The sequence below is a fragment of the Microtus oregoni genome, unplaced genomic scaffold (assembly GCF_018167655.1).
Source record: "Microtus oregoni isolate MIOR12 unplaced genomic scaffold, Mior012 000011F_ref0000422, whole genome shotgun sequence".
NCBI lineage: Eukaryota > Metazoa > Chordata > Mammalia > Rodentia > Cricetidae > Microtus > Microtus oregoni.
The window spans coordinates 2501706-2522323 of NW_024543070.1; the positions used below are offsets into that span (position 1 = coordinate 2501706).

Consider the following 20618-nt stretch of genomic DNA (forward strand, 5'->3'; position numbering starts at 1 on the left):
GATAGGTGGGAGGAGTAAACAGAACAGAACGCTGGGAGGAAGAGGAAGTGAGCTCAGACTCCACAGCTCTCCTCTCGGGAGCAGACGCCTCAGAGAGATGCCATGCTCCGCTCTCCTGGGCAGATGCACGCAATGAAGCAAGCCGCCAGGTTAGACATGCTGAACCTTTCCCGGTAAGACCGGTGCTCACAGATTATTAGAGATGGGTTGATCAGGATGTGAGAATTAGCCTGTAAGGGCTAGAGCTAAAGGGCCAAGCAGTGTTTAAATGAATACAGTTTCTGTGTTGTTATTTTGGAGCACCTCACCTGTGGGATGGTGGGGTCAGCATCTCCCCTGGGATACTTGGGACCACATCTACAGGCTATTTGAGGTGTGACCCCCCCATTTGGATATTAGTGTGGTGATTTCTCAGAAAATTGGGAGATACTCTTCCTCAAGACCCAGCAATACCACTTTTGGGTATATATCCAAAGGATGCTCAATCGTGTCACAAGGACATGTGCTCAACTATGTTCATAGTAGCATTGTTTGTCATAGGCAGAACCTGGAAACAACCTAAATGCCCCTCGACCAAAGAATGGATAAGGAAAATGTGGTACATTTACACAATGGAGTACTACACAGCAAAAAAAAAAATAATGACATCTTGAATTTTGCAGGAAAATGGATGGAGCTAGAAAACATCATTTTGAGTGAGGTAACCCAGACACAGAGAGACAATTATCACATGTACTCACTCATAAGTAGTTTTTAAACATAAAGCAAAGAAAACTAGCCCACAACTCACAATCCCAGAGAACCTAGACAACAACGAGGACCCTAAGAGAGACATACATAGATCTACATGGGAAGTAGAAAAAGACAAGATCTCCTGAGTAAATTGGGAGCATGGGGACTTTGAGAGAAGGTTGAAAGAAAGCGGAGAGGCAGGGAGGCAAGCAGAGAAAACTGTAGAGCTCAATAAAAATCAATAAACACACACACAATATTTCTCAACATGAAAATAATAATAATAATGGGGTTCAAAACTAGTTCAACTCTTAGATTGCTGCTGATTAAATATGAGAAGAATCCTCACTCCAGCAACTAAAAACCTATAAAGAGTGCATCACTACCACCAAGGCTGGGAGGCACAGCTGAAAATCTGAACGCACACCCAAGTGGGTTTCCTTCAAATCCTTTCTTAAATGTCTGAGAACCAAATGTGAAGTCAGAAGGAGAAAGAGAAGCAAGCAAGCAGCATACTTACTCCGTAAATTCTATGAAGAAGTTAAGAGCTTGCATTGCATGTTCCCAGCCAGTCACCCTGGGAAGGTTTACTGTGCTCATTGGTAGAAACCATTTTCTAAGGAGGGCATTGCTGAATGAAGCCTGGCTGGACCAGGGTTCTTCTGCTCCCTGTGGCATCTTAAGAGCAGGAGAGTCATTTATACTCAGTAGAAAGCCTTCTCTTTTCTAACAGAAAAGGTTAGCATCTGAAGTTGTAGAGATTAGATCCCAATATCAGAATAATTAAGGCTGGCTGACAAATCTTCAGAATTGGGGGCGAGGGGGAGGAGCATGACAGAACACGCCATGCAAGCAGATCAGAAAACCGTACATCCCAGATCACTCATCAGATGAGGCTGACCTGTCAGCTTTCAGACACACTGCAGGCTATGGATAGGTGAAGCGTCTGTTTCCTTAAAGTGAGTTTGTAAGGGCGGAAGTGTCAGGGAGCCCAGCAATAACCTACTACAGAGAATTTGAGGTATAGGGCTGTGACATAGCCCAGCAGTTAGACCTAACACACACACAATGCCTTAGGTTCACTTCCCGGTTCCGCACAGGGCATCCATGCGTCTGTAGTCTTTCTATACACTGTTTAAAGTACCTAGAAGGTACACTGGAAGAGAAAAGACTTTAAGCCAGTTTCATGGGATAGCAGGGTGGGAATGATTGCCAAGATCCAAATCAGAGATCTCCATGAAAGGGCTAGCGGCGACCCCTCCCACCTCCACCTTAACTAGGTGACAGCTGGCTAAGAGCCACCCACTTTGGAACCTTTACGGGAAATGGTTACATATTATTTAGCTTTCTTCAGATCAGTTGCTTGCTCTCTCCCAGAAGCCAGTCTGCCCCTCACGCTCCCAGCTGTGCCTGGCAGCGAGGAGGGAGTGACCCTAATTTTGAACTCCTCTCCCTGCTCTGGTATCACTGAGCCTGAGATGAACAGGGAAAGAACTTTAAAAGAAACAGGAAAAAAGCAAAAACTGGACATGGTGGGGGCTGTGCAAAGAGCCCACTGGATTACCCTGGGTGGGGAAGTCTCAAGACAACCGGAGCAAAGCAGAGAACACCTAAAGCCCCTGTGTAGGTGGGGGAGGGATTCGAGTTCTGCAGTCACTTCCTGTTAGATTATTTCAAGTAACTTTCTCATTCTGAGAGTGAATCTGATCTCTGGTGATCTTAACTCCCCAACATCTTCTCTTTACAAGTCCTACCCTTTCGTAGTGAATGCTGGCTTACCATTTCTAGAATAAACTATCTTTCTGCTTTGAACCTATAAGCCCTCTGGCCACCGGGCTCCAGTACTGGCTGTATTCCTCAGTGAAAAACACACTCTTGAATGAATTACTCAACCAATACTTTATGGGAAAGAACCAATGAAATTCAATCTCACTTTTTTGGGGGCTATAAAGTTGGCTCTGTTAGTAAAATACTTGCTTTGCAAACACAAGAACCTAAGTTTAATTACGAGAACCCACGTGAATATGAGGATGCTGGCGCATGCTTGGAAGGCAAGGCTGAAAATCGGCAGATCCCTGGTGGGTGCTTGCCTAGCCTACTTGGCAAGCTCTAGGCCAGTAAGAAAGCCTGTCTCAAAAAAAAAAAAAAGGTGGAAATCACTCCTGAGGAGCAATACTTGAGTGTATTCTCTGGACACACACACAGACAGACACACATGTGGTAAGTCACAGGACAACTTTCACCATGTGGCTCCCAGGAACTCAGGCTGGTAGACTTGGCAGCAGGCACCTTTACCTACTGAGCCATTCTGCAGGTGCTAAACGGTTTTGTTGTTCATGCATCTATTCTCAGAATATGCAAACTTATCTTCTCAACAGGAAAAATGAAATTTCACTCCATGATTTAAGGATGGGCACAGCCAGCTTACCCTGTCCCCATATCTAAAACAATTCCCTGGGGCTGGGATGCTTGGAGTGCACAAGAACCACAGCACAGGGCTTTGCATAGTTCTACAACCTCCGAATCTGTTCAATACTACAAATGGAAAAGAGTTACCAAAGTAACAGAAATGGTCACAATCTTCACGGGTACCCAGATCCTCTAGGTAACTTTCAGTAATGATGTCACTGCAACACAGTCACACCCACCTCTGTGCTGCTGGAGATCCCATTGGGTGACCAGGTGTTTGTTCTGTCTAGGAAACAGCTAAACTAATGATGTCACCGTTCTGTAGCACAGTGGGAACTGCCTAATGTTACACCGGTGTTGGCTTTTTGTAAGTCACTTATCAATGATCCCCAAGGCATGTGTGGGGCTGAGAAGACTCTTTCCGTGATCAGATAGGATTGGGATCTTGCCACCTTTGATGGTGACGTTATAGTCCTCAAAAGAAGATTCACCAGTTCGTCCATCTGTCATCTCGCCTAACTTCTGGGGCCAATGGTGACCATCCCAGTGCTGCCTGGGCTTCTCCTCAGGAAATCTGTGAAGTCTTTCTTCTTCCTGCTCCTTTCCTCCCAGGGTTTGCCTCTTTTCCATCAGGTCTCCATAGAGGCAATGCTGCTCTTGTTCCTGCTGCTTTAGGTCAATGACCACATTGAAGTCTGAACCCCTACAACTGCATCTGGTGCTGTTTCATTTTTATTTTTAAGATTTTTATTATTATATTTAAGTGCAAGGGGGTGGGGAGAAAGAGAGAGAGGGAGGAAGGAGGAAGAGAGAGAGAGAATAGTGTGTTTGCATAAGCTGTATACAGAGGCTGTGGAGGCCAGAGGCTAGAGCTACAGGTAGTTGTGAACCCTTGGACACGGGATATAGGTACGGGGAAACAAACTCAGGTCCTCTGGAAGAGTAGTATGTCCTCTTAGCCACTCAACCATCTCTCCCAGCAGCCTGGTGCTTTTTTTTTTTTTTTTAAACAGGCGGTTGTAGTCAACAGAGGTATCTTCAGATATATCCCACTCAATGACAAATCTGTGGTCACGGTTCAGTACTCTTTTTGATGCTGCCCAGATAACACTGTGCAGTCCTTGCTCTCTCTCTTCCTGCTCTTTCCAATCTTCTGCCACCTTCCTTCTTCATTTCCACTGGTCCACTGATCCACTGGCTTTCTGCATTCCCGACATTCCCGAGGGTCAGGCAGCTTCCTAAATCCTTTCCCTTCCTCTCTTTGAGCATCACCTGTCACCCTCCCACCTCCTGCTGCTGTGGCTTTAGAGTTTCAGCCTCTTCTTGCTCTGCTTTGGAGAGGATCGTGGACTCAGCTTCATCTTCCTCTTTGGTCTTTTCCTTGGCTAGAATACCAGGAGTAGTGACTGGATCTTAGGTGTCTCCTCACCCTGTTCATCCTCTTCTTTGCTGTTCCAGGGTTTAAGATATTTTTTCTTGGTCAGGAGATAATCTTGCAATCATTTAAAATTAAAATCTTTGTCCTGTCTGGGTCCATTGTCATCTTGATTTCTGTCCCATTTCTCTCATTCTTTTTGTCATTGTTCATTCTTTCTGTAGACTTGGAGTAGGGAGGACAGCAAGAGTGGCTAATTCTTCCATGGCTTTCCCTTCCTTGATACCTCTTCCTATCTTTAGATGTAGAACACTTCCGGTCCTGGTCTCTATCTTGTTCTGTCAAGAGTCTGGGATAGTTTCCTTTCCTTGGAGGGTGCATCTGGGTCCTTTTGATCAACTAATTCTCCTGCCACCACCCTGCACCCAGACCACCTATCACAGCCTCAGTTCACCATCTTTTATGTTTCCAGATCACCGAGGAGGATCTTGAATGCCTTTTTTACTTGTTTGCTGTTTGTCTGAGACAGAGTCTTATGTGACCCAGGTTGGTCTCAGATTTATAACGCAGCAGAAGATGATGGTGGACTTCTTATGCTCCTGCCTCTGACTCCCAAGTTCTGGGATTCCAGCCATAAGACACCATCCCTGGTTTTATGTGGTGCCGGGATCTAACCTGGGGCTTCCTGTATGCTAGGCAAGCACTTCAACTATAAGCTATGTGTCCCGAATGTCCTTGTAGACTCTTGGAACATGTGTCCTTTGGTAATACTATACTATACTTCTTTTCACACATTTAAGACAACTCTACATGTGGAATAGACATCTCTTTTATAATTTAACATTTTGAATAACAGAACATTCACACGGGCAGAAAAGAAAGTGCTCCTCATGCCCCACTTTTCCCTGACCAGGTTCCGATCTGCACTCCCCACAGTCCTCCCTGGTCACCCAATGTTCCACTGTGTTTGCATGTTTCTGAACAGTCAGTCTTGGATCTGACCCTTGACACAGCACTCAGCGCTGAGCCTGCTTCTCCTCTGGCTCTTCCATTGGCTGCAGCCCTAGGCAACTTCCTTTCCTTCCTGTTGTTGCATGAACACTGTCAGAGTTAATGTTTGGGGGGCTACACCTTTTGGTGACTGACCAAAACTTCTAATCATAATTTAAGCAATGAGCGTCAGAGAAAATGGCTAGAAACATATTTTCATTTGCCTCAATTTTCCATTTGCCAAAACCTAATTATTTCTGGAACATTTCATACAAATCACATAATCACCATGCTACAACTTAAAAGAACAATATTTTTTTTTCTTAAATTATTTGGAAACATCTGCTCTGTCTTTTACAAATAACAGGATCATCTCCTTTGTGTCGAGGCTGGAAAAATGCCGGCTGCTGCGGCATCCACCCAGTCACCCCAAGGAGACGTCAGCTGTCACCTGTGTCCGCTGCAGCGATTTCCGTCTTCTGCCTCTGCCCACCGTGGGGGAGCTGTCAAGTTTCTAGTTTCTGACGTGCATTTACATCACTCAATGACAGCCGACAGCAGTGAAAGGCCACAGAAAACTGCTTATTGATCAGAGCAAAACTAGTTGACGGAACAGATGAGGTTGTATCACAGAGATGCGGCCACGTTCAGGTGATGACATTTGCTCCCCGCGCACAGGAGCCTAATAGAATACAACTTCATTATATCATGCCACTAGCGCTTATAGCCCGGAGCCCGGCTCCTGACTGTTTTGTCTACGTGGTGATGAGGACAATCTACTTTGTGCTGGTTTCAATGTCTTCCCACCCCGATTTGCTCATGCGCACTTGCAAACTACCTGTGACTCTGTCCTGACAAATACACCAAGAGACACCTGAAGTCTCAATCTCACCGAAATCTAATTGCGCTGTCCTTAAAAAAAAAAAAATAGAATTACCATTTAGTGAGCTGTAACTGCCTAGGTGAAAACTTTGATACTACTGTGCAAAGAAGTTTAAATGTTTCAGGGACCATCCACCCTCCCCCACCGACCCCTTACGGCACTGTCAGGAAAACAAACAAAAATTGATAAGCTGGATACAGCTGGAATCTACTTATAAATAGAACTTAATTGTTTCTCAAGAACCAAGACATCAGACGAAGGCCCTCTGCCTACAGACTGTTCCTTCTGGTTTTAAAGATAACTGCGCCAACCACTTCCCATTTCCACTGCCAGTACAGCTAGCTGTGAAGTTACACATCACTTCTGCAAAGAGTTCCACTAAATCACAGCAGCCGCCTAAAGAAAAGGAAGAAGGCACAGATGGGACCTGCTTGCTGGCCCTCTGGCTGCTGTATGAAGGAACAGAACACTCTCCCCTGAGAGCTATCTGGCTTTTACCTTTACCCCTCGACTGTTCCCTTGAGAAATTTCCCCATATTACGAATCCTCATACCATCTTCAAAACTTGACTACATCTGCATCCTACCTGGACTGAAGATTTTCCTTTGGGTTGACTTTTTGCTCCAATGTGACCTAAAGACATTAAGTTACAACCAGATAAAGGAGGCCAATATCATTTGCCATAAATAGAAGGTACAGTAAGGCCAGAAAAGGGGCGGTTTTAAAGTATGCTTCTGTTGAAAGCTCTGGGGTGGGGTTCGCTCTCCTCCTTGTTAAGAGATATTAGCAGTGTCACATAAAGTTTCGGGGGGTATTTTATATACACATGTGTGAGAGAGAGAGAGAGAGAAAAAAAAAGACATAGGATTAGAAGATAAATGCAAAGAGAGTAAGTGTCTTCTTGGAACTTGATGTTACGCAATGTCTAGGCACGACTTGACTCATTTCCTGAGTACTGCGCCTGCGTGCAACCTGGGAGAGGTGGGGGAACTGGAGTCCTGCAGATGGGAGAGTGCTGCTAGGATTCCCATCCTGCCCAGCTCACCAACCCTGCCACACTAACCCTGCCACACTAACCCTGCCACACTACAAGTCACTGAGCCCCGTGCCTCTCCTCCCTCTCATATGCAAAACGTAAGTTATTAGTACTTGAACTGCAGGGAACTGCTCCAAGAAATAAATAACATTATGGGTGTAAAGTGCCTGGCATGGTATCTGGCACTAAGAAAACATTGAATAAATGTAAGCCTTTATTATTAATTTCTTCAGGTTTCCTTCTATAGAACTCGTTTTACAAACAACAAACAGGACAGAGAGGCAGACGAAACTTGGACTCGCTCCAGCTGCCTCTTGTTAGTAAAGACCAAACTTTGCCCCTTTGCTTCAAGCAGAGATCATCCTGCCCTCTGACAGCACCTGTTCAAGCCCAGCTTCAGGCAGTGCGTACAGACCCGCCCCTCAGTAACAAGCCCTGAGAAGAAAAGGGCTAAGCCACCTGGGGCATGCTCAGGACCAAGCAGGGCGCAGAAATGCATTAAGCAAGGAGCGGGGCTGGCTGGCTGAACACACAGCCTCCCCTTTCTAAAAATCAAGTCAGCAGGGGCAGGATTGTGGGGGGATATTTAAGTAGATCTGAATAAGGGACATTAGATGTGGCATCTGACCTTTTTGTGCTTATGGCACCAACACAGATAATGAAAACAAGGAAAGATGCAGAAAAGTATTCAGTGTGTTCATTTCAAACATACGGAACTGTTCGAGAAATACTATGAATTTTGAATTTCTACAGAACCTACCATTTCATGTAATCTGCTTCAGTCTTTGTATTCTGAGAAAAGTGGAATGAAATCTCCTTTTCAATTACCCAGTCCAAAATACATGTGTTAGCACCGTTACAAACTCGGTGCTTTCAAAAGCTTGGGCTTTGTGCTCTCGGTCGTCTAGCTGAAAACCAAAGTTGCCTGGAGTCAGACTCACGCTGCTGCCCTCATGCTATCTGGACACACACTTGGGAAGGAAGACGACAAGCATTAAGAACGATCTTTGTAAAGTGGGCAATGAGAAGAGGGCGGTGTAGCAGAACCCAGCCTGAACCAAGCGCAGGGTGATAAGCAGGGAGAGCGACCGGGCATCAGGGCTGTCTCCAGGCACTCCAGTTTTGCTGCTTTTATCTGCCGACAACTATCAAGACTCCATGTCAATTCATGTATGTTATATGATTCCCTCAAGAGTGCAGAGGAGCACTCCACACACACAGGCTCTGCACTCGTGCAAGGCCATGCTTGCACTGTTTTGTTTTTCAAGTATTTGTATGTGTGTATGTACATGAACTTATGGGCAGCACGCGTGTACACGTGCCCAGAGAGGCCAGAGGGCATTGAATCCCCTGGAACTGGAGTTACAGGCAGTTGTCGGCTAGCTGATGTGAGTGCTGGGAACTGAACCCAGCCTAAGGTTAACAGTTTTATGCATGTGTGGTTCTTCCACATACAATTTTTGCCTGACTCTTAGTTGCTACTCTGTTTCCCATGCCTAAGGAGCACCTCTGCCAGATGATAGCAGATATTGAACTGCGGTTGAATGATTAATTGAGACAGCCAGGATTCATCAGACTATAATTTACCTGGGAGACCTGAGTGAGGCCCTTCAGTGGGAAGGCGGTGATTTGTTTGGTGTCAAAGATATGCTTGAGATTTTAAGTAATATTTCTACACATGAAACGCATGGCCACAGTGTGAGCTTATAGATAGGAGTAAGAGCTGAGCCAGCACATGAAAAGGCCCTTAAAACAGGCAAACCTCCAGTCAAGAGGCCAAGGCCTCATGTGTTAGCATGACAGCTTTTGGCTACAGTTAACAACAGCACCTGTATTTCCCGGCTGCTGAGTGAGCAGCAGGGGTGGGACAGCCTGGTCAACCCAGTACTTCTGCCAGGTAGTGGGACCTCTTGGTGTGTACCGGCAGTGCACAGCGGAGCTGCAGGTGGTTGTGGGCTGCCACATGGTGATGGACATGGACCCAGGTCCTCCTCCAAGAATAGCAAGTGCTCTTAACCTTGGAGCCATCTCTCTAGTCATAAGGTGTGTGTGTATAATATATGTATGTATACAAACACACACACACACATCCCTCAGGGTTTTTTTTGTGTGTGTGTGTATGTGTGTTTGGTACACAGAGTTTTACTACATATCCCTGACTGAACTGGAGATCACAGAGATCCTCTATTGTCTGCATCCTGAGTGCCTGGATTAAAGGTGTGCATCACCATGCCCAGCCAACATAATTAATTTTAAATCGTATATTGACCAAGGACTAAATATCTTGTTAATTCTCCAAGAAGTATATAAATTATTAATAAAAATATGTATAATACAGAATAAGACTGTACCTATAAAACAGTTTTTAAAATCTGAGTTTGAAGCTATATTTATTGACAAGGCACTTTTATACTGTTGAACTTACAGTAATCAACATATTTTCTAGGCATCCATAGGGTGGCTGTTTTACTTCAACAACCCATCATTTTCAAGCTCACCTTGCTTGTAGCGTTTAAAACTGTGTTATAAAATCAGCCCGAATGTCCACCAATTGATAAACAGATAAAATGTGGTTCATATACATCAAGGGAATAAATACAATTCCATCATAAAATCTCCTCCTGCTGTTTGCGGCAACATAAACAGAACTGAAGACCATTATGCTAAGAGAAATAAGGCAGGAACACAATGACAGTACCACACGATCTGATTCATACAGAATCTAAAAGACTTAATCAGAGGCTGGGGATGTAGCTCAGCAGGTAAGATGTGTGCCTAGCATGCAAGGAACCCTGGGCTCAGAGTCGAGCACACATAACCTGTACACGGAGCACATCCCACCAATCCTGGCACAAGAAAGATGGAGATAGAAACATATGAAGAACAAAGCACACATCAGCTGTACATGGCCAAGGATGACCTGAGACTTTTCTCTAAATAAATAGTAATTGTTTAAAATTTTCACCTTAAAGGACTTGAGAACAGTAACAATGGTTACTGGAGCTCAGGGAAAGTACTGGGCAGGGAAGAATAGAGCAGGCTGGTCAATGGGTACAAAGCTACAGGTATAAGAAGTCCTGCCATTATTAACCAGTATAGATGACAATATGTGCTCCTAAAAAGATACATGAATGGAAACATACCATAAATACAGATATTTCTTGTATTTAATTAAAACTTTTAAAATTTATTTCATTTTCAAGATCTCGTGTATGTGTGTGTATGTTCTCATGTGTTTGAGGCCAATCTGGTCCACCTAGTGAATTCTAGGCTAACCAGAGCTACATAGTGAGATCCTGTCTCCAAATATACATATACAATTAAAGAATTTACAAGGACTAAGAAAATAGATGTTAGGTATTCTATTTCTACTGGTCATTTAACTCTAGAAGCAATTAGCTACAATACCCACAAATGCAAAAAAAAAAGTTTTCCACTGTAGGCCCTGTGTACAACAATACGGGTGAGCCACCGGTGCCACAGTGGCAAGCCTCTTACAGGTGTAACCAACTGCTTTCCGATTGGATTTGAGACCCACTCATGGGGGAGAATTCATGGTGGTACTGTAAACCTAGTCAAAGGCCCATGGCTAGGAAAGTCATCGTACCCAGTGAAGTCCCCAAAGTTACTGCTCTTGTTTTGCTGTGTCTGTCAAACTGCCTATAAATAAATACGTGTGTGCCTATAGATTAGGTGTTCCTATCAGCTTTAGTCAGAAAAGTTTATTTTTGGAAAAGCCATCACTGTAGAGGCTTAAAATTGGCTGAAGTGCTGCTAAGAGACAGAGAAATGCTTAACTATAAGTGGGACACCCATGACACTCCCTCCAAGGCTCAGGGAGTTTCCTGGAAGAAGAGGTGGAAAGAAGGTGAGTCAGAGGAAGGGCTGGGGAAGTGGTGTGGAACACGGACGTCCACGCGTGATGATGCTGGCGAACACCTGAACTCACACAGCACCGATTACCACACAGTTATTTCTATGAGATTGGGCCTGTCAATATCCTGGCATGGAGTGGAGAGGAGCACACAGGGCTCATAGTGGATGTGGGAGGGGGAGACATTAGCTTCCATTTTAAATATTTTTATAAGCATTTATTAATTATATATAACAATGGGCTTTATGATGATATTTTCATGCATGTACATAATATATTTCACTCCCACTAATCCCCTGCCTCTTCCCAACTACACCCCTCCCTCGTGTGTGTGTGTGTGTGTGTGTGTGTGTGTGTGTGTGTGTGTATGCTGGCAAGGTACACACAGTCCTGTAAACACATCCTCAGTATAGTTCTGCAAGGACTGCCAATGAAACTCATTGGGTCATTGAAAAAAAAAGACATGAAACAAATATGACCAAAATACATCATGTGCATGTATGGAAAGGTCACAATAAAATATATTAGTATGTCTAATTAATATATGCAAATAAAAACATTCAAAAATTAAAGGATTTTGTTTGAATATACATTATGTTTGTATCTTTTTATGTGGTTGCTGGAAAGTATACTTACGAAAGTAACTTGGAACATATCTGTATAATAAACAGAGTCTATTAGGTGGAAACAGTGATTGATCCACAATGGAGGACATTATACATTCAGCAGAACAGCTTATTACACATATGGAAATTTCAGAAATGTATCCTTTTCAAACAGATTTAAATAGTCATTCTGCTTTAAATTACATAGACACTCGATACCAAACCAGAATGTAAGGATAATTAAGAAACAAAACTCAACATTAAACACACAGCTAAATACTTCCCAGCTTTGAAAGCAATTCTGTATGGCATTTTAACCATCTAACCGGGAAGAACTGGATACCGTGTGGGTACCAGCACACAAGAGGCACCAGGATGCAGAAAGCAGGGTGGAGGGGTCAGATTCACAGACTGGAAGATGGACAGCTTTGCTGGTGTGCCACAGCACAGACACTGGCATGAAAGTTTGTTTAAAAGCACAGAAAAACATGCATCCAGTTCCTTCTAGACACTTAGGAAGGCACAAAGAAGGGCAAGGTTCCCAGCTGGTTCTGGGTTCTTTGTTTACAGCAGAACATAGAGGATGGGACTGCTCAGATCTAAGGAAATGGTGTAGAAAGTCCTTCTGTATATGTTTTGCTTTTATTGGTTAAGGAATAAAGAAGCTGTTTGGGCCTACAGCAGGGCAGAATAGAGCTAGGCAGGAAAAATAAACTGAATGCTGTGAGAAAGTAGGTGGAGTTAGAGATACGCCATGTAGCCGCCACAGGAGATAGACGCTGGGACTTTATCCGGTAAGCCACAGTCACATGGCAATACACAGAATAATGGAAATGGATTAATTTAAGATATATAGTTAGCCAGGAATATGCCTAAGCTAATAGGTTCAGCAGTGTTTTAATTAATACAGTTTCTGTGATTATTTCAGGTCTGGGCAGCTGGAAAATGAACAAGCAGTCTCTGTCAACACCTGGGCATGATGGTTCATGACTGTAAACTCAGGTCTGCTACTTAAGACCCAAGGGGAGTAGAAATACTATGAGTTTGAGGCTAGCCTGAACTATATAGGGAATTCTAGGCCAACCTGTTCCATAGAGTGAATCCTTATCTCAGACAAACAACAAAACATTCTAGGCTAAACACCAGCTCTTGGGGAAGGAGAGGCAGTCCAGGGGATCTCTGTGAGTTGGAGTTAACTAACCTAGTCTACTTAGTGACTTCCAGGTTAATACGGGCTTCATAGTGAGACCTTGTCAAAAAAAAAAAAATTCTGGAAGACAAAGGGCTGGAGAATTGCCTCAGCCAATTAAGAATACTTGCTGCTCTTGCAGAGGACCCAGGCTTCATTCCTAGCACCCCCATGGTAGCTCTCAATCATCTATAACTCCAATTCTAGGGTTCCCACACCTCTTCTAAACTCGACAGGCATGCACATGGTACACGTACATATATGTAGACAAAACAATGTTGCACACATGAAAAAACTAAATCTAAATTATTTTCTTAATCTGGAAGAAAATTAGTGAAGGGGCAATGGCAGGAATCAGGCAAAAGGCAAGGTGGAAGTGAGCAGCAAGGCCAAGGGCAAAGGCTAGATGACTGTATACCCTCTGCACGTCGGCCCTTCTAAACCAGGCTGGCCGTGCTCACATTCTCAGTCCTTAATTATTTCTTCATAGTGTGTGTGCCTAGGTTTCCTTGTTGGTTACGTATAATCCCTTCAAACAGCCTGAAAGTTCCCAGGAGAGACATTACATTGTATAAATCTTCCCCGTATTGCCCTGTGTAGTTCAAAGCATGAGTTGGGAACACAATAAATCCTTGCAAGATAGAAAGACAACAAGCTGCATTTCAAGGGGTCCAAAACGTAGGTAGCACGTTACAGTTCTTCACTGTAAGGACTAACAATACTTCATCACTTTTCAAAGCACACAGATTATTTTCCTGGCTCAAAAGTGAGCACTGTATCTGTTAGCGGAGGAAGAAAAGCCTGGCGTCCAGGTCTCCAGGAAGAGCTTATCCTTCTCCACGGTGCTTTGGATGCCACATCATACCCATTTCCAGACGGCCGTACAGAACAGAAATATGGTCCCCCCAGAGACCAGGAGCTCCCGGGACTCGCACTGGAAGGTGCAGTGAGCAGAGTCAGTGTGTGTTTACTGAGCTTCCTAGCACTCAGCTGAAGCATTTGTTAGACTGTATGTTAATTTCTTTTGACTCCGTGAGAGCTGAGGAAATAAGTTTGCTCAGAGGACTGCGGCTGTTGCCACCACTAGCCCTCCCCTTAGAACATCTATTGTCAGGACCTGTCACACAAGGGGTTCAGTATTCCTTCCCACACATCCGTGGGGAAGACCACAAGAGGAAGGGCAGAGGGGACAGGCCAGAGGCTGGCAGCAGGGAAGAAGATGGACTCCAGCAGGGATGGCAAAGCCCAAAGTTCCCACCACTAGGATGAAGAGCTGGCGGGACAAGCTTGGCATCATAGTGCAGGTCTGCAATCCAAGTTACTGACAAAAGAAGGCGGGAGGACCATAAACTCAAGCCTAAGGCATAAGCTGACTGCGGATGTCAGCTCCGTGGCAGGGAGCTTGCCTGGTTTGTACAAGCATCATCTCCTGCGCTGTTCTAAACAACACATAGAGCAGGACATACTGGACAGGACGCTCGCAGCTCAATAGAACAGTGCTTATCTGGCATGCTCGAGGCCCTGGGTTCAAGTCCCAGTACAGAAGAGGGTGGGAGAGAGAGGATGAAGGGAGGGAGAGAAGGAAGGAAGGAGGAGAAAGAGAGACTGAAGAGCGAGGGAGAGAGAGGTCAAAACAGGACAGTCCACCACAATGATGCGAAGAGACAGACACCGCACACCTACAGCTACCCCCCCCCAGGCCCCCAACTACAGGAATGCTTAAAAGGTTTTTTTTTTTCATTCTAATTCCAAAAGTCTGGCTTACCATCCTGCCCCAGCAAGCACATCTGGTCGGCTTAGTGATCAAACACCTTGAGGACCGATGACTCTCGGTTCTGATGGCCTGTCAGTCACCTCAGGAGCAGTTTCAAAGTGTCCTGGCCTTCCAGCCTCTACACAGTCTCTGAACACACAACGCACAAGCATCTTCACATGACCAAGGCTTAGCAGGGTTTACATATGCTCACACTTACTATTTGATCTCACTTCTTTCTTTAGTTGTTTGTTGTTGTTGTTGTTGTTGTTTTTTGAGACAGGGTTTCTCTGTGGCTTTGGAGTCTGTCCTGGAACAAGCTCCTGTGGACCAGGCTGGCCTCGAACTCACAGAGATCCGCCTGTCTCTGCCTCCCGAGTGCTGGGATTAAAGGTGTGCGCCATCACAGCCCGGCTGTTGATCTCACTTCTTTAATAAGTAAAATAAAATATTGGGCTAGCAAAACGGCTCAGAAGGTAAAGGCACTTACCCTGTAGGAACAAGCCCTGGAAATCTGAGCTCAGTCACTGGAACCATTTAAAGGTAGAAGGAGAGAAACTGCCACAAAGTTGTCCTCTGACCTACACACACACACATACACACACAGCACACACACACACACATATATATATACACACACACAGAACACACACATATATATATACATATACACACACAGAGCACATATATGTGTATACACACACATATATACATATATATATACACACACACAGAACACACACATATATATACATATACACACATAGAGCACATATGTGTGTATACACACACACACACACACAGTAATGAAGCATATAAAAAAACCAAAATATTACAGATTTAGCTCAAGCCCACTCATGCCCTTCCCAGACAAGGAAATCAAAATCAAAAAACGTGAGCACAGCCCATAAACAAACAACTGAGGGTTGGTGCAGCACTCAGACCCTGACCTTCTGACCCCACGACTAGGAACTTAACACTTGTCACACTGCGTATAAGGACCGGGATTTGGGACTACTGACCTAGAGTTGTGAGCGGGAGAGACTTTCGCAAGAGCGCCACCGCTCTTCCATCCATGCTATGGGCGCACATCTGACAGCTGCTTGGTCCTTCCCAGGGAACAGACTTCATCTCTGGGACAACAGGGTCCAAGGTGATTTAGCTGTGACCTTGGGAAACTTAAAGGCCACACCCCCCTGAAGCCTCACACAGGCACACTCCATCCCCGTGAATCTTTTCTGTGTCATTCTTTATAAAAATAACAGCAACTTCCTTAGGAACTGATACCTTATGTAAGCATCTTGGAGAGCGTGTCCTTCATCCTTCAGGCCCTGCCTGCTCAATCCCCACACAGGCACTGCTCCCTGGAACACTTATGCAACCCAATTTGCATGCTGCACCGAGGAACACGCGGTCTGTGATGCTTCTGTGATGCTTACAGTTCTTAGCAGTTAAACCTTGCAAGTGAGCTTACTATTACCCCCACACGCCAGTAACATGACATACAAAGTCATGTTACTGTACCCAGAAGGGAAAAGAAGAGGGAGCTGACTTGCAGAGGGGAAAGAGGATTGGCTGCTTGTTCACTGCGGTCCCAGCAATATGGAAAACATGGCCAGGATTATGAGGCATAATTAGATAATAGCTTTTCCTCTCAGAAAAACTAAACTTAAAACAAACCCCAAGAGTAGTCTGATGAACATGTGGGACCCTGCTGTATGATGTGTTACTCTTTTGGTATTTTGGGGGAGCCAACCACCCAGCTCCCAAATAAATCACACACACAGGCTTATTCTTAGTTATGAATATCCGGCCTTAGCTTGGCTTGTTTCTTGCCAACTTTTCTTAAATTATCCTGGGCCGCTGGGCTTTTATCTTTTCTTACTTCGGTACATCTTACTGTCACTCTAACTCTGCAGCTGGCCAGGTGGCTGGGTAGCTGCCTCCCCCCCCCACCCCCGTCCTCCTCCCCTTGTTCTCTTCCTTGTTGCTCCTATTTATCCTCCCTGCCTCCCAGCCCCGCCTATCCTCGCGCCTGCCTCGCTATTGGCCATTCATCTCTTTATTAAAACCATCGGGTGGTTTAGACAGGCACAGTATCACAGCTTCTCAGAGTAAAATAAATACCGCGTAAACGAAAGCCACACACCTGAAAATAATACTCCCCAACAGCACCCCTAAAAACTCTTAACTCACTTCTGCAAAGTTGGCCTCTGACCTCCACACAAGCACAGCTCTGTGCCCAGCCCTCAATAAAATAAACAAATGCAAATGTAAATAAAAGCTAAAAGAAACCTATCCCTCTCCGAAGACAAGTTTCAAAAATATTCTCCCCCAGGAGAGAGAGATACACAGGTGCACAAGAATCCACTCCCTCGGCTTAGCATACGGGTCTACGCGTTGTCTTTCGGTTCCAGCCAATGCAGCCCATATGACAATCTTCTTATGCACATGAGAGCTCACTTGGGGTGGGAAGAAAGAACAATGTTGTGTTTTCTTAAAGGAGCCTAGGAAGGTAACTTTCTCAGACGTTAAAAAGGGGGGAAATGGGTGTTAAGTATCCTTGCTTACTTTTGAGAGGTGACTGTTTGAAAAACCTGTAATAATGCTTAATTTGAAGATTCATTTGATGACATCTTTGATTTTCATTTAATGCACACAGTGACACCTACTGGTGCAGCAACGAGACAATAGGCCTCAGAGGATGCGTCAGGGACACATTTCTGTCTCCTGTTAAATGGCGTTTGACTTGAACTTGCTCTTCTGAAATGCTGTACTGAACTGAAGCAGGGAAGTGACAGGCCCAAAGCCCCATGTCTGCCTCTCAACTCTAAGAGCGGCACAGAGACGGAAGCACTCTGGGTTTGGAGCTTTCATTCCGCTGGTCCATTCATAATTTCCAAAATCTATCAGCATCTCTGGCCAGTGGTTAGAGTTGAGCCTCAGACCTCACTGGGGCTATTATGTTTGACTGAGGGCAATCACATAACGCGATAATTGTTTAAATGTCACACAAACCAAGAAAACAGTGGCAAGGAGGAGTTAGATGCTCCATAAACAAGCTGTGGCCTATTTTAAAGAAGTCGTGGGCTATCACAGGAACAAGGCAAGATTCAAGAAGTTCTTTTCTGTCTGTGCACAATGCTGTTGCAGATTTCCACCAGAGAGGGAATAAACTCAAGACCAAGCAGCTGGAAAAACACATGGAAGTGGGCAGAGAACGATTCAGTAAATTACTATCTATTCAAAATAGAATGGGCTGGGACAAAACAAGACAGGAAGTTCCAGAGAGGACATGATAGGTGCAGAAGATCGCCAGAGACGCTGGGTGGTGGTGGTGGTGGTGGGGGCACGTCTTTAACACCAGCAGTTGGGAAGCAGAGGCAGGGCGGATCTTTGTGAGTTCAAGGCCAGCCTGGTCTACAGAGAGAACATTCCAGGACAGCCAGGGCTGCTACACAGAGAAACCTTATCTCAGAAAAGAAAGAATAAAAACAAGCCTGAGAAACTAAGCCAGCAGTTAGTTGTTACTAACCCTGCTTCAGGCAAGTGTCAGACCAGCAAGCTGACATGAACATACATGGCAAATTCTGTCTGTGAAACTACTCTGTTGGCAAAATTACCTTAAGAACAGGAAATCAACTCAAATGCCAAATCTGACTGATACGGATGGCTACATTATATTGCTAAGGTTTCTATGGCATAATCAACAGAAATAGTGCTGGAATCAATTAGTAATGTCTGCCATGGCTACAGAAGAGGAAAATTAAACTGGACATGTGTGCCAATGGTCTGTAACTTCATTGTCCTAAGATGAAAAATAAGCTAGTAAAGCCAGAAGTGGTGGCCCATGCTTTAAATCCTTGCACTTTGGCGGCAGAGACATGTGGATCTCTACAGAGTGAGTTCCAGGACAGCCAGGGATACACAGAGAAACCTGTCTGGAAACAAACAAACACACAAAAACGTTAATAATAATATTTTTTTTTAAATCTCTGATTTGTAAGCTCTGGGACTGGACTTGGGTCCTCTGCAAGGACATCATGTGCTCTTCTTAGGCACCGGGCCATCGCTCCAGCAACACAGCCGTGTTCTATGTTTGTGCAGCCCTACTCTTTGAGTGACAACTATTTTGAAAAGGGTTCCTCTACTTTAAGGCTGTCAAAAATACCTAGGCGGGGAGTGTGGTTCAGGGGTGGAGCATTGACCTAGTATAAGGCCCTCTGGCAACACACACACACAATTCATAATTTTGATATCACCACCAATATTTACATATTATCCAGAAATGGATTCAAAAATCTGAGAATGAGGGGCTGGAGAGATGGCTCAGTGGTTAAGAGCATTGCCTGCTCTTCCAAAGGTCCTGAGTTCAATTCCCAGCAACCACATGGTGGCTCACAACCATCTGGAATGAGGTCTGGTGCCCTTTTCTGGCCTGCAGACATATACACAGACAGAATATTGTATACAAAATAAATAAATATTTAACCAAAAAAAAAATCTGAGAATGAGCTGGGCGGTGGTGGCGCACGCCTTTAATCCCAGCACTTGGGAGGCAGAGGCAGGCAGATCTCTGTGAGCTCGAGACCAGCCTGGTCTACAAGAGCTAGTTCCAGGACAGGCTCCAAAACCACAGAGAAACCCTGTCTCGAAAAACAAAAACAAAAAACAAAACAAAACAAAAAACAAAAAAACAAAAAACAAAAAAAAAAAACAACTGAGAACGACAAATGGGCTTTACATTACTTTGCAATAGTACACATGGAACGACAAAACATGCTAAGATCGTTCATGACGGCTTGGACCATTAACAGTGAAATAGTATGGAGGCAAGACACCAACACGAAGAACAGTGTGAGGAAGCCTCAAGGCAAACACACTGGAACACAACTAAGCGAATGTCTGCCATATGGCACAATTATTAAAGCATATTTGATATTGAAGTTGGAGAGATCCAGTGGTTATGGGCACAGGTGCTCTTCCAGAGGCAGAGGTTCAATTCCCAGCACCTACATGGTGGCTCACAACCACCTGTAACTCCAGCTCTGGGGAATCCGATGCCCTCTTCTGGCTTCTACGGGCATCAAACATGGCACACTTACATATATGTAAAACATACGTATATACATATACAATAAAGTAAAAAGTAATAAAAATGTGTACTACTGACCCCCCCCCCCAAATCAGGAGGAAGTTCCTAACTAGAACAAGCTCTGGACCACCGTTGCAGCTCAGTACTGGGCTTATAGGACTGTCCTACAGATACAGAGGGCATTTATTAGAAACTTCCTCTGGAAATTAATGTGTGCAAGGCTCCCCACTGCAGAATGGCAGTCAAGGTAGGACCAACACGGTATTAAAAATCAAGCCCAGTATTTGAAAACAAAGGTGGCTCACCACCCAGAGTCAGGGGTGGGGGAGCTGTGCCACACTGCTTGGCAATTTACATCACAGGGATATAAGCTCAGCACAAATTTTGAAAAAGCAATGGATAAAATTTAAAAGAAAAAATTTTTGCTGAATGATATGATCTACCATGAAAAGTTTCTCCCTCCCTCCTCTGCTCACCCTTCCAGAGAGTCACATAGAGCCCAGGCTGGCCTCACTCAACACGCTACATAAGTGAGCATAACCTGTAGTGGCATGTTATTTGTCTTCTAATAAATAAAGCTTGCCTGAGGATCAGAAGAGTAAAACGGCCACACTGGCCAACCTTACAGACCAGGCAGCAATGATACACACCTTTAATCCCCGTAGACACACTAGTTG

The 20618-nt window shown here is 44.6% G+C and overlaps 1 protein-coding gene across 5 annotated transcripts in view; it reads right to left on the bottom strand.

Moving 5' to 3' along the window:
• LOC121453315 (sorting nexin-24) overlaps positions 1-20618 on the bottom strand; it is a 137224-nt gene that overhangs the window by 71203 nt on the left and 45403 nt on the right. The window contains exon 1 of one of the 5 annotated variants that reach the window (XM_041659988.1): positions 16134-16195. The exons of the other annotated variants lie outside the window; for them this stretch is intronic. The gene's annotated coding sequence lies outside the window, so the exon portion shown is untranslated. Of the gene's footprint in view, positions 1-16133; positions 16196-20618 lie in introns of those variants that run through there. 5 annotated transcript variants of the gene reach the window in all.